Genomic DNA, 14004 nt, shown 5'->3' with positions numbered 1-14004 from the left:
CCTGCTCAGTGACTAAAGGCGTCAGAATTAAACCCACAATATCCACTGTTCATCAAATGAATCATTAAAAATGGTGGGGAACGTTCTTATTTTTTCTCACCATTTATTGTTTCCTCATCTTATCTCCAGAGTAGGTGGCTCTCACCTCTCCAGGCACAAGTGAGCCAATTTTGTCCCCATAGTACCTAAAGAGCAAGGATGTGAGGTCCAAGCATGGGGAAGATTTTTCTTCCTGGGTCCCCTCAGAGGGGCCAAAGGAGACTTTTCTATCTAGGGGAGGGTCCAGAGGGAGCTATTGGCAGATCTCAGCTGCCTTTTCTGACGCATATTGGCTTTGTTTGCAACTGAAGAGGTGAGGGGAGATAAAAATAGCTTTTGGCAGATCTCAGCTGCATTTCCTGTTGCGTATTGGCTTTGTTCACAAAAGATGAGGGAAGATAAAAATCACAGGGGAGATGCAGTAATGCAGCCTGCACAAGTCCACCTGGAATCCTGGGTATGTATTTGCTAGCCCGTGCTGGGTCCACGCTGCCAGGTCCTCATTGCTATTTTTATCTGAGCGAGCTAGGTTAAAGCTAGCGCAGGTACGCCAGCCTGGGCGTCAGTCGCACCTCCCACTGCAACGTAGGCATACCCTAAGAAACAAGCTTCTCTCCGAGTCTAATAGAAACTGGTGAGTATTATGGATTATTTATTTATTTACATTTTAATTACAAAATGTGCCTGATTACTGAAGAATATTGAAGGTGGCTGGGATTAATGTACTAGTGCAAAAAGCCACTAAAGAGTGTCAGTTTCTCAATGGCACCAGAGCGCTGAAGAGGGATCAGTAACAAAACAGACACAGATTTGGCACAAGACCTTGAGCTGCATCTCTGCCTTGGTACATTTCAAAGAGGGCCCCAGGGGACACAAAAGAGGAATGGAGTTTTGTTTGGATTGGCCACAATAGTGATATTTGGACAGTTATTAAATGCTGGAAAAAAGACATATGTGCCTCTTGTCGACAGAAGCCCGTTAATACCGAATGCAGCAGAGAAAAGGCTTGAGAATGGAGCCTCTTGGGGGAATCTTACCCCTGTAATGCTGCCAAGGTCGATGTCAACCTGAGTTGCCTACATTTTAAACACTGGTTGCTTCAGTTAGATCGATCTGTGAGGCCAGCTGGACCTAGAAAGATTTCTGCAAATGCAACTGCATAATCCCTAGATTATAATACATAGATTCTCTACTGCTCCTGGTTCCAGAACAGCCCCACAAGCAGCCTCTTGGCTAGGGTGAATTAGGTGAGAGGCCAAAGCCACATTTCGCCCTTCCCTTTGCATTTTCTGTGCTGAGTGCAGTATAGAGTAGCAAGTGCAGCATAGAATCTCACCGTCTCTTTACATGTTCATCCAACTCCTTGGATGGGCTCTTCTCCGCATGAGGTCTTTAGGATCAAAGTCTAAATAAATAGATAAAATGCATAAATGGTAGTTGTTGTTCAGGGATGGTTTTCTTGAGTAAGGACTACAGCTTTTACTTTTAAAGGTGACCTGAAAAGGGGTGGGGGGAGTTGGGGTCATGCCCTTGTTAGCTTATTTGTGATACGGTCTTTTAGAAAATTCTGCTTGATGTTTACCTTACAAACCTCAGGAATGACAAGTCTGATTTTCCCTGTTTTTCTGGAGATCTTTCTTGGTGATTGAGATATGGATTGGGAGCAAGCTCCGCCTTAGAAGGGGTTCAGGCAGCAACTCCTTAATAAAGATGTTTCTCCCAAGGCTTTAAAGTAGGGGTTTACAAAGACAAATTAAAAAAAAGTTTTGTACAGTGTGGACAAAAGTTACATGTACTCCCCATTACAGAAAATGCACTTCTCGGCAACTGCCATCAGTTCTCCTTGTTGTCCATAGACCCTTCCACTGTAGACATGGACTGACCTCCTCATGTGAAAGAAATATTTTTCTTCTCTTTTCAGATGGGAAAAAACCCCAGCATCATAAAGGAGGAGAATGGGTAGACAATGATTCCTTTGCAAGTCACCTCCACATTACCAGTTCACTCTGCAATATCATAGTTCTTCCAGTGCAAACCATCTGTTACTCAGTTAGTCACTTTAGCTGACAGTAGTTCTCTTTTTGTTCCTATTTCTATTGCTCTTGAGACTTTTCTGTAGCCTTGACATGATGTGGACTATTTACATGTAACGGCGCCAGATGGATAAATATATCTTTTGCAGGTGCATTAACAAAGCTATGCCAAGAAATTCTGGAGCTGAGGGTAGATTCAAGCTCCTTCCAAAATACTCAAAAGCCTGAAGCATAAATGGCTCAGCCTCACATGGCAGATTTTACCTCATTACAAGCAAATCCCAAACCTGAATTGAACGGAGGACTTTAAACAATAGAAATAGCTTTATCAAATGTCGGCTAGTTGGTGTTTGCTAATGAAACATACTATTCTCAGTGTTGTTTTCAGGAACATAAATTGGCATATTGTGGCAGAACTCACACTCAAAAACCTAGCTAAAAGTTTTCATCTTTCAATTTGCTTACAGAAAAGTTTGGAAAGCCTGCCATTCTATATCACACAGTTCGCCACGGTGGGTGCAGAGCAGAATCAGCGATCCAAGTCCTTGAAGCAGCAGTTCGGTTTGAGCTGTTGCAAGGTAAGGCATACAGGCCTGTTCTTTTACTAGTGTTACAGTGTTGAGTCCATACTGGGGGGGTTGTAAAAGCACACTGTTACCAGAGCACCCCCTTGTGACAGAGTACAGTACAGACTCAGGTTCCCTTTTGGTCTTTTGCAGCTCCACCCAACCTCCCAGACCTTCTGGGTCGTACAGGAGCTACCTAGAGCACTAAGTTACCTCAGTTCTACCCCTTCCAAGGAACCCAAAGTCCAAGACAACTATGAAGAAACAAACTCTCCCATTTCCTTGGCGAGAACTGATCAGCAACAACCCGTGCTAGCCAGCCTTCTTTGCCACATCTACCTTCCCTGCCTGCCTCTCCCCAGCTGAGCAGAATTTCTCCCTGGAAACCTGATTCCTGCCCCAGATGTTGCAGGTCTGGCTGATTGGGCCTCTGGTAGCTCACTGACCCTTTCCTACGTGGAGTGGGGTTTGTATGACCTCTCGCAGGGGCTTATTTTTCCATCGTACTATTCTATTTGCAGGGCTAGAAAGACACACCTCTCCTGATTTTTAGTGAGAATCTTGCGATAATTACTATTTTTCTTAAAAACTCCAGCTCCTGGAGATGGAGAATTGCATGGGATTATGTTTTCTTTCATTTTAAAAAAGACACAGTACACTTTTCGCTCTTGTGATGGAGGAGAAGAGCTTGAAACCGTGAGACTCAAAGGCTCACAAAATGGAAAGCAAATAAAGAAAACCCCAAATGTTTATTTGCTAAAAATAAAAAAGTTATTTAGTTTTTGGGGACTGGCTCATGATATCTGAATGTTTGGAGGAGCAATGCTGAGACAGGTAGCTCAATATTTTCATACTTTGGGTCAAAAATTTCAAATGCCACTGGTGATTTTGGGTGCCTCCATTTTGGGTGTCCAATTTGAGACACCTGAAATCAGGCCCCTTTCAGGTGGCTTCAGGTTGGGCCCGCAAGCCAGAGGCACCCAAAATCACCAGGTACATTTGAAAATCTTGGCCTCAGTGTCTAAAGTTAGGCACCTATGTGACTTGACTTTGAGCTTCTGAGCACGTGCAGTTTCCATGTAAGTCAATGAGATCTGCAGATGCGCCGCACCTCTAGGAATCGGCCACTTCCTCTGGCAGCCATGTTTGAAAACGCCACCTTTCATTACTACAGGATAACTGCGGGAATGCTGTCGGAGTGCAGCACAAAACGCTAAGATGCTGTTCCTCTCTCCGCTCAAAGTCAGTGGCTGGCAGGAAGGAGAGCGTGTGACAGAGTGCAACCGCCCTCACTTGGGAGTTGGTCAGGAAGCGTGGGGAATGCTGGTAGCTTATGGTCATTTTTCTCAAACCAGTAGAAATGTTTTAAGTGCACCCACGATTTAATGATCCAGTGAGGAAAGGAATGTCAAGATAGAGGGTAAAATAAAATTTTCAGAAGTGCTCAAGTGACTTCTCTGATTTTCAGGAGTGACTTGGGCATCTAAGACCCTAAGTCTCTTTAAAGACAATGGGACTTGGGCATTGTTGAGAATTTTACCTAGAGATCAACAGGGGGATACAAAAGCAAGGGTCAGGACCTACACTGAGCAACACCACTGAAAGCCATTTCCCAGTGCCAACGTTACAAGGGCCACCACATGAGGACCTGTTTAAAGAGCAATCTTTGGGGCTATTAAGCTGTAGGAAGATGAGAAACCCCCGTGGGTCTTTCATCATTTTTTCTTTTAAACAGGCAGTGAGTTCGACTTGAACACATAAGCACAATGAGGTTTCAAACCTGGGGAAAGGGTAACACAGCTTGTTCGGACATTTATGTTTTCTGTAAGGCACTTTTAATAAAGCATTCATTTTAGATTGACGCAGAGATGGGCTTGGATCTAGATCCAAATTCCCCCACAGTTCAGGGCTGTTTGGCTCTGCATTTGGGGGTCTGGCCCATTTCTGTTTTTCATATGTTAGAGGATTATCTCTGTCCACATCCAGCAACACTCTTCCCCCCCGTCCCCCCTCCCGGCTTCCCCAGTAGCATTCTGGCTTCTCCTTTTGTGACTCTGCTAGAAACATGGGAGCTCTCTTCCCCTTGCTCTCTGGAGAGGTACATTTTACCTCTTTCAGAGTTTTCCCTTTTCCCCTGCACTTCACCTCTGGTTCGGTTCTACAAGCCAACGACCAGGGCGGAGGATGGCATGTGATGGCAGCTAGCAGCGGGATATGTGAGTGGCCTGAGCTCAGTTGGGTTTGAGGGTGAGAGAGAAAGAATGAGGTGAGCTTGCAGGAAGGACTGGAGCATGGGGAGGGGGGGAAGGTGCTGGAACAGGTGAGACGGGGGCCTGGGGAAGGAAGAGAGAGACTGGGCTGGAGGGGGAGGGAGGAGACATTGGAGTAGCTCATGGGAGGTAGCAGAGTCTGAAGTCTGCTGAAGTCAGTGAAAACAGCACCAGAGGTGAGAGACAGGAGAAGGCCAAAGTAAGGAGGAGAAAGGAACTTGTATTGTAGACTTTCAGGGGTCATAGTGAGGGGTGGTCTCATGGTGTTGCAGAGACCACTCTGTCCCATTTACGGGTGAAATTTCTCTACTGGTTAGAGCAGCCTCAGGACTGCTCTAAGTTACTCTCACTGTCCCCTGTGGGTCCTGGGAAGCAGAAAATAGACATAGGGCAATCACCTCTGGCCATACTTACTCTCTGTCCCTGGTCCACTCTCAACACACCCCCTATACTAGGGGCTGGGAACAGGGCTGGCAGGGAGCCTTCATCCCAGTATTACACTGGCCTGGGGATGCTTTATCAGGGGGCAGTTTTTTCTCTCTGTACAGCACCCTAATGGTGCCAGAGCAGCGTGAAGGGGCCGTGGTGTAGCTGAGAAGCAGGGTCGGTGAGTCTGACTGGAAATAGTTTCCAGCACATGGCAGCAATGGGCAGAAATCTTGCTTTGGCCCAGTTATTAACATTCTCTGCCTGTTCAGACGCAAAAGTACCAGCATTTTGTTATAATTTTTGCAGTGTTCAGATTTTCCTGGGGAACACACAAGCCATTAAAATGTGCTTCTGCTCAGGCGACATTCTAATCCTTTTTTCCTGCAAGCTGCTAAAACGCTTACAGCCTTTATTCGTTCTGCTATTGAAATTACCATTGGGCACTAAAACAGCTTTATCCCAAGCTATGGCAGGTCATGGGTGTGATGACAAATGCTTACAAATCCCTGCATGTGAGGTTTGTCTAGCATGATGGTAAATCTCAAGAACTGTACAACACCGTGGGGCGAGCACAAAAGGAAGGGAGAAAAGTTGGAAATATTTCATTGTGATTTTCAGCTGTGCAAAGCACAATAAATCTCATCGAATGAAAGGAAATAAAAGTACCAGGCCCTAATTTCATTTCTAACCCTTTAACATGGCTCCATGAATATTGTATCCACAGCTGGAGACAGACAGGGATGCTTCCCATCCCCACTCTCCAGCGGCACAGAGGGAGTGGAGATTCACTCAACATAACTACCCTGCTGTGGGTTCACCGTGGGGGGGGGGGGCAGAGGCCAATGGAGCTGGCTCCTATGCTACCTACACTGTAGGAGCATATCAGGGTGGGGAAGGAGAGTGGCTAGATACACTCTGGATGTCCATGCGGGACCCTAGCCAGCTGCCATAGGTTAGAGCAGCCTCAACTCTGCTCTAACCTGGGGCCAGAGCGAGACAAAGTCAGGAAGCTGTAACCGGCTCCTTGGCAGTGCCCTCTCTCTGCTGCACCCAGCAGACGCCAGATACTGCACCCAGTCTATTGTATATCACCAGATACTCAAAACTAAAGCGTAGCTAATCTATACACCATTGACTATTGTAGACACACAAAAGCCCTACTCAGTTACATACATTTAGACAGCATTCCCTTTGCTACAGGATATTAAAGGGTCATACCCAGTCTCTTCACTAGTACGGAAAACAACCCAAAAACCTGCCATTGCAGATGTTGAGCACCCAAAACTCCCAATGACTTCAGGGAGAGTTGTGGGTGTTGGGCACTGCCCATGGTCAGCCAGGACTGAGAAAATCCAAAACATAACAGGCCAGATCTCCACCTGGTATAAATACACATAGCCCCATTGGAGTAAAAAGGACCAGCTCCCCCCTGGTGTAAATATGCAGCTACTCAAGTTAGACGTTTTTAAATCAGCAGGTCCTAATAACTTGCATCCAAGAGCTTTAGAAGAGCTGGCTGAGGAGCACACTGGACCATTAATGTTGATATTCAACTAGTCTTGAAACACTGGGGAAGTTCCAGAAGACAGTGAATGCTGTGCCAATTTTTAAAAAGGGTAAACAGGATGACCCAGGAATTATTGGCCTGTCAGTATGACATCATTCCCAGGCAAGATAATGGAGAGGCTGATGCAGGACTCGATTAATAAAGAATTAAAGGAGGGTAATATAATTAATGCCGATCAAAACGGGTTTGTGGAAAATAGATCCTGTCAAACTAACCTGATATCTTTTTTTTTTTTTAAATGAGATTACAAGTTTGGCTGATAAAGGTAACAGTGTTGATGTAATATACTCTGACTTGGTACTGCATGACATTTTAATTAAAAAAACTATATAAAATGAACATGACACATTAGATGGATTAAAAACTGGCTAACTGATAGGTCTCAAAATGTAACTGCAATCTGGGAATCATTGAGTAGGTATGTTTCCAGTAGGGAAACATTGAGTAGGTATGCTCCCACAGGGATTGGTTTTTTGGTCCTACTCTATTTAACCTTTTTATCAACGATCTGGAAGAAGGCGTAAAATCATCACCGATACAAGTTTGTAGATGATGCAAGAATTGAGGGAGTGATAAATAATGAAGAGGACAGGTCACTGAATTTCTTTGTTAGCTGGGCACAATCAAACAATATGCATTTTAATACGGCTACATGTAAATGTACATGTGATGCTGGCCAACCAGGTGCCAGCTCATGCCAAGGCCCCCATGACTCAATTGAACACTGACAAATGAATAACCAGAGTCAGCATTAGGGCTGTTAAAACAGATATTAGAGGTATAAGAATGTGTTTAGTGTCTAGACTTTATTGAATGATTGTAAATTGCTGCCGACATTAATCTCACTTGTAACATGTGTCCCATAGCATAAGGGAACATTTGAGTGGTTGTCCTGTGTGCTTCTATGACTGTGTAAATCACCAGACAGGAGAGAGACATTAATTAGTGTGAGGGGCTGATCTTCAACAGAAGGTGTTACCCCCTTACCAACAGGAGAGATCCATCAATACCGAGGGCAGACTGTTGTGGGACATTGCATCTGCAATTTCCCTGCATACCGCCAGCAAGAAGACAAAAGACTCTTCTTGTTCTGCCTCCTGCCCTTGAAAATGAGTCATGCAAGGGACTCCTCCCATCAGCTGAGCGTTGCAGCCAAAAGCATGGGGTAGAAGAGAACAGCAAAAAGAGACTGATTATCTCTATGCTGCTTTGATGCTGGGGCGGGGGGCAAAGTGTTTCTAAGCATAAGCAAGAGATCCCCAACTGCTTAGCCTGGGTTAGCCCTAAAGGACTATTACTATTCTATTACCTTTTGAAACTATTGGTTGCAACCCATTTGTATCTATCTGTTTTAACCTTGTAAATAACTCTTTGGTTTCCTTTCTCTATGTAATAAATATTTATATAGTTTATTATAGAATTGGCTGCAAGCACTGTCTTTGGTGTGAATCTAAGGTGCAACTGATCTGGAGTTGGTGACTGGTCCTTTGGGATTGGGAGTAACCTGAATATTGCTGTAATTCTTGGTGTAAGGGACCAGCTGTCACATAGGTGGCAAGATAGTGCCCTTAGGTGTGCCAATCTATCGGTGAATCCATGTTATAGTGCCTGAGGAGTTTATACCTGATAATTGGTTCATGAACGAAGTAGAGAGCACACAGCCAGTTTAGGGTTTGTGCCCTGGTTCCTACCAGTCTCCCTGAGGTTGGTACCCAAGTTGCAGGCAGCATCACAGTAGATATCTAGGAACAAAGACCAAAGGCCATACTTTCAGGATGCAGGTTCTTTCCTGGGAACCAGCGACTCTGACAGAGACTTGGGGATCATGGTGGAGAATCAGCTGAACATGAGCTCCCAGTGGGATGTTGTGGCCAAAAGGACTGATGCGAGCCTGGGATGCATTAACAGGGACTCTTGAGGAGGAGAAGAGATGGTATTTTACCTCTGTCTTTGGCATGGTCTGACCGCTGCTGGACTCCCGTGTCCAGTTCTGGTGTCCACAATACAAGAAGGATGTTGGTGAACTGGAGAGATTCAGAGAAGAGCCACGTGAATAACTAAAGGATGAGAAAACAAGCCGTTTAGTGATTGAGTTCCTTGAGTCTATTTAGCTTAAGAAAAAGAAGGTTAAGGGGTGACTTGATGACAGTCTAAGTACCTACATGGGGAACAAATATTTGATAATAGGCTCTTTAATTGAGCAGAGACCGGTCTGACACAATCCAATGGCTGGAATTTGAAGCTAGACAAAAATCCAACTGGAAATAAGGCATCATTTGTTAACAGTGAAGGTAATTAACCCTTGGAACAATTTACCAAGGGTGATGGTGGAATCTCCATCGCTGGCAATTTTTAAACCAAGCTTGGATGTTTTCCTAACAGATCTGCTGTAGGGATTATTTGGGGGAAGTTCTGCAGCCAGTCAGACTTGATGATTATAACAGCTCCTTCTGGCCTTGGACTCTATAAGTCAGTGGGCCAGATCCCCACCTGACCTATATCTGCATAGCCCCGTGGCAGTTGATTTAAACCAGCTGAGGATTTGGTCCAAGATATTAATTTAAACTGGGTGTGAGTGCACGTTGTGAGGAGAAGCAAACCTTGGGTAAGCTGTTGCCTTTCCCTGTCCATTCTCAGGCTCTCTCGTTGAAGGTGATGTAGCACCAGGACAGAGCAAAAGCTCAGTTCAGTTCACACTGTGAACCAAAGCTTAATGGCAACAAATGGATCAGGAACCACCACCAACCATTTATTCTGTTATCAAACCAATCATTCAGAATCTACCAGCCCCAAGGAATCCAACAACATCCCCACAAATACCTTGCACGTATGCTCTCAAGAAAGTTAAAATATAATAAACTTAAAAATGAAAACGCATCAGAAGATTTGCTGCTGCTTTGTACAGGCCTTTGCTCTGATAAGAAACACTTCTCATGCTGTTAAATGATGGGAGATGCAAGTGCATCCCTCACATTTCAGCTTTGCCTGCACTCCCCAGTGTGATTGATCAGCTGCACATTTGAGGCCTTCTGATGGTCTTACTCATCCGTCAAAAATTTTGATCTGATACCACCTCCGTATTCAGATTTACTCAATCAGATGCATAGATAAGGGCAGACAGGGCGGGTTCAGTGTCAGTGATAATTTTACCTCCTAATCTGCTGCACAAGCCATAAATGAAATTTTAAAAAACAGTTAAAGGTCACAAGTGAAGTGAGCACCGGGTGTGTGGGCTTAAGTCCCAGTGTTGAACAACGCAAATGACAAAAACACTCCCTGCTGGCACACACTCAACTCTTAACATCTCATAACAAAAGCTACATTGTCTGTGTTTGGGTGATTCTTCTCCATGCAGCTCCAGCGTGTGGTAGGTTATCTGCGCCTGCATTATTTCATTTCTCAAAAGTTCAAATAGCTGCTTGAAAGGTTATGAAAATACAAACCTGACAAATAAATGCATGACACCCCTTGGGGGGGAATGTGTTTTCCTTTGTCTATGAGAGCCCGTGACACGCTGCTCTGTGTCAGGCGAGAGGGATCTCTGACGTTATTAATATTATTGTTGTTTACATGGCCCTCGCACGTACAAGGTGCCTGACAAAACCCAGGCTGTGCCCCCAAAAAGTGGACAGCCTAACCCAACCAAGTACAAGACAGGAGGAGGGAAGACTGTGGACAACGCCAATGAGAGATATGCCACAGGAGTCTTCAGGCAAACAGTGGGTTTTGCGGTGTGCTTGGGGAGGAGGGGCACACAGCAGACCAGCCATGGCACGCACGCCGGGGTAATAGGCAGCATGAAAGAAGGCACGAGTGAGAAAAGGAAAAGACGGGAAGAGGCAGAGATTGGAGGGCACAGGTAGGAAGTGGGAGAGTGTGGAATGAAGGCGGGAGGAGATGTAGAGTGAGATGAGATGGTGCCTAGCCTCAGGCAGGGGCAGGAAGCCACTTACAGGGTGATGTGACTACAGCAAGGAAAGGGCAAGGTCACTTTGGTGCTGGTATTTTGGAGAGACTGTAGAGGAGAGAGACTAAGAGGAGGCCTGAGAGCAGGTCATTAATGCAACCAAAGCCAGGGATCTCCAAGTATGGGGAAAGACTCTGGTGGTAGGGATGAATTTTCATGATACCTATTGGATTGAGGTTCACATACTCAGCTGATGGGTCTAATATACTTATTAGGGCAAAACACTCAGTGTAGTGATCAGTTACTCACAAGCGGGAAGCTTATCGGGACAATCACATCACAGTTGCCTCCAGAATGAAACAATACAACTTCAACTTCTCTTTGTTATTCAGACTTACTTATACCTTCTTGTTATCTTTTCTTATACATATGAATTAGTCTCATTTCCAGGTTAACTCTCCATCAGTACAGGCTTAATTCTAGTCTAAACTGGTCTTTTCTAGCTTTTCAGTTACTTTATCTTTCCTTGTTCTCACAAACCCGATTACTCTGCAATTTCTGACAGGTGCACAACACTCAACAGGATTATTCTGCAATTTCTTATTGTGTGCAGTTCTACTCACGCTTATGCTGCCAAAAGTGATCAGAACAAACTCTTAAAATCCACAGCAGGTTTCTGTTCGGCCTAAATATGCCGTCGCTCCAAACAATGTCCTGGAGTATAAAGGGGCCAGATGTAGCCAGAGCCATGGCATATGGTGGAGAGAAGGAGGCAAAAGAGTGGCTAACGCAGCACTTAGCTGGTGAGCTGGGGCAGATAGGTGATCTGACGATGACAGAGAAAAAAGGAAGCAGAGAGGGGTGAGGAAGAAGGATGAGAAGTCCAGAGAGCCAGCCGGAGACATGAGGCTGAACAGAGGGGTGGAGGTCGGGGTATATTTGGGAACCATCAGCTCAGAGGCGGCAGCTGAAACCGTGAGAGCTGATAAAGTTGTGTAACGAGAAAGCACAAGGATAAGTTGTGGGGTACATGGCGAGAACACTGAGGAACCCCCACAGAGCAAGGAGAAGAGGGATGAAGAAAGGCCAGCAGCACAGAAGGAAAGCCAGAGAGTACAGTCACAATGTCTACACACTCTACATACAGAGCCAAGTTCAAGGTCTTGGGCCTTATCTTCCTGGCACTCCATGGCCTGGACCAGACAGGATATCTAAAAGAGCCTAAAGCTCCAGGCTGACAACTCCAGTCCTCTGGTGCAAGTGAGCTCCCTACAGTAAGGGTAAAGACCGTATTCGCAGGAGTCAGAGCTTCTCCGGGGCCAGTCCCAGGCTGTGCAACTAACTCCCCACAGAACTCAGGACCGGGCCAGACCGCCCCACCTGCCACTCCATGCGCCAGGTGGACTTGGCCAGTGTTGCCTTCTTGAATGGAAACACCCAGCAAGCTGCAGCTGAGCAGGAGGAGGGGAACCCGACCCAAACAAAGCACTCCATCGCCCACCCACGTCTCCCCGAGGGAAAGCGCGACCCACATGTCACAGGTGTTAGAGTCTGGTCACTTCAGGCAGTTGTGGAAGTGGCTCGGATACCACGGTGATGAGCACAGTATGAGGAGTTACAGAGAATAGAATAGTCTCCGTAACAGAATTCTGGAAGGTCGCCTTCTCTCCTGTTGCAGGATGACAACTGGTCCGTGCACAAAAACCCGGCCTTGGATTTAAAAATTCTACTGACTCCGTTATCAGGGCCTTCATAGCCTCGAGATGGAGGGGGCACACCCCACGGCGAGTAGCTCCACCGCACAACAAGCACACGGGTGCCAAGGCCATGTGGAGCATTGAAGGGGTTAAGCAATGGCTGCCAGCTGTCCATCACTGCTAGCCTCATGGGGCAGTGACCAAATCGTAGGCATTCTGGCCTAATGGTTGGATCAACAGTCTGGTTTGCCAGGAAGCACTGACTCCAGCCAGGGCGGGGCCCTGGAGCGAAGCGAACGGTGAGAGCTGAGAGTTAGAAGCCAAAGGGCTAGCCGGAGACGCTGTCAGGAGGCAGAGCTGAGGGTTGGAACCAGGGCAGAGTTGGGTGCAGGATCGGGCTGGGCTCAAGCCAGCAGAGCTGGGATGGAACCAAGCCCACCTGCAGGCAAAGAGCCCACTTAGCAGCCACTGAGCTACTGCAGCTCCTGAGCTTAAGCATCAGCCTGCTGACTCCTGAAGCCAAGTAGCTCCAGCTGCGGCCCTTAGGTTACCAGGAGACTGTCTCTTCTGGATCCGGAAGACGCTCCTGCTCCCAGGTCCTGCATGGGATCTGAACCACCTCTCTCCTCCTCCACTGCCCAGGAGACCCTGGCTCTCAGTCCCCACTGTAAAACCATTCAACACTATCCCTCATTAGAAGCGACCCCACAACACTGCAGCCTCTATGAATCCCTCTCGTGCCGTTCTTAGCTCCCCCAGGCCAGCCAATGAGCACAGCCGGAGTTCTGCAGTAGACGCATGGAGAACTGTTGACATAGCTTATGTTACTGTCTTAATACGACGTGAGGTGCTGAAGAGATCATAGTGTACAATGCTATTAATCCTAGGGTGCCTATGATCCGAGGCAGCATTCCTAACATGGTAAAAGCTTCAGCCTTCACATCCTGGCTAAGTGGTACCAGGGCACACGGTTAAGTGAGTGTGTCCAGGGGCCAGGTAACGGTCTGGGTCTTGGCATGCTAAGGTGAGGAAAATCAATCTGCAAATCCGCAATTTATCCCCAGACAGGAGCACTGCTGCAGTCGCTCACGGAGTACGGTGCTGGCAGTGACTCCCGGGCACGGGAGTTTGCAAGAGAAATCTTAAGGAAAGAGACGCTGGTTTGGAACATCCCTGTCCTGCTCTGAAAGTGACACAGAGAACTCCAGTGCAAGAGAAAAGGGGATTGTGGATGAACTGGCCACAATAAACGTATTTCCACAGTTTAGAAAGACATGGAAAAAAGCAGCCTTGCTTACGTACTACCGACAGAAAGCATGTTTGTTCCTGTTGTCTAGGGACAATGTTTTTCCAGGACAGAATCCGAGTAAAAAAAGTGACACTCCTAGCAGTGACAGAGGGCAGTGGCAGCTTAAGGCGCCTGCCATGCCAATGCCACTGACACAAGCCTGACAAGCAACAAACTTGTTTAACTTCTGGCCCAGACTGTCTAATTT

General features: G+C 46.4%; 1 long non-coding RNA gene across 1 annotated transcript; it reads left to right on the top strand.

Annotated features, from left to right (window-relative positions):
- The first annotated feature begins 463 nt into the window (after window positions 1-463).
- LOC140908363 (uncharacterized) lies at window positions 464-4463 on the top strand. The gene is made up of 3 exons (XR_012157845.2): window positions 464-673; window positions 2540-2650; window positions 2792-4463. It is a non-coding gene; the product is annotated as an uncharacterized LOC140908363 (long non-coding RNA).
- The last annotated feature ends 9541 nt before the right edge of the window (window positions 4464-14004 follow it).

This window comes from Lepidochelys kempii, chromosome 3, assembly GCF_965140285.1.
Source record: "Lepidochelys kempii isolate rLepKem1 chromosome 3, rLepKem1.hap1, whole genome shotgun sequence".
Classification (NCBI taxonomy): Eukaryota; Metazoa; Chordata; order Testudines; family Cheloniidae; genus Lepidochelys; species Lepidochelys kempii.
The sequence above is the reverse complement of the archived record's forward strand: the minus strand, read 5'-3'. Positions and strand labels throughout refer to the sequence as shown.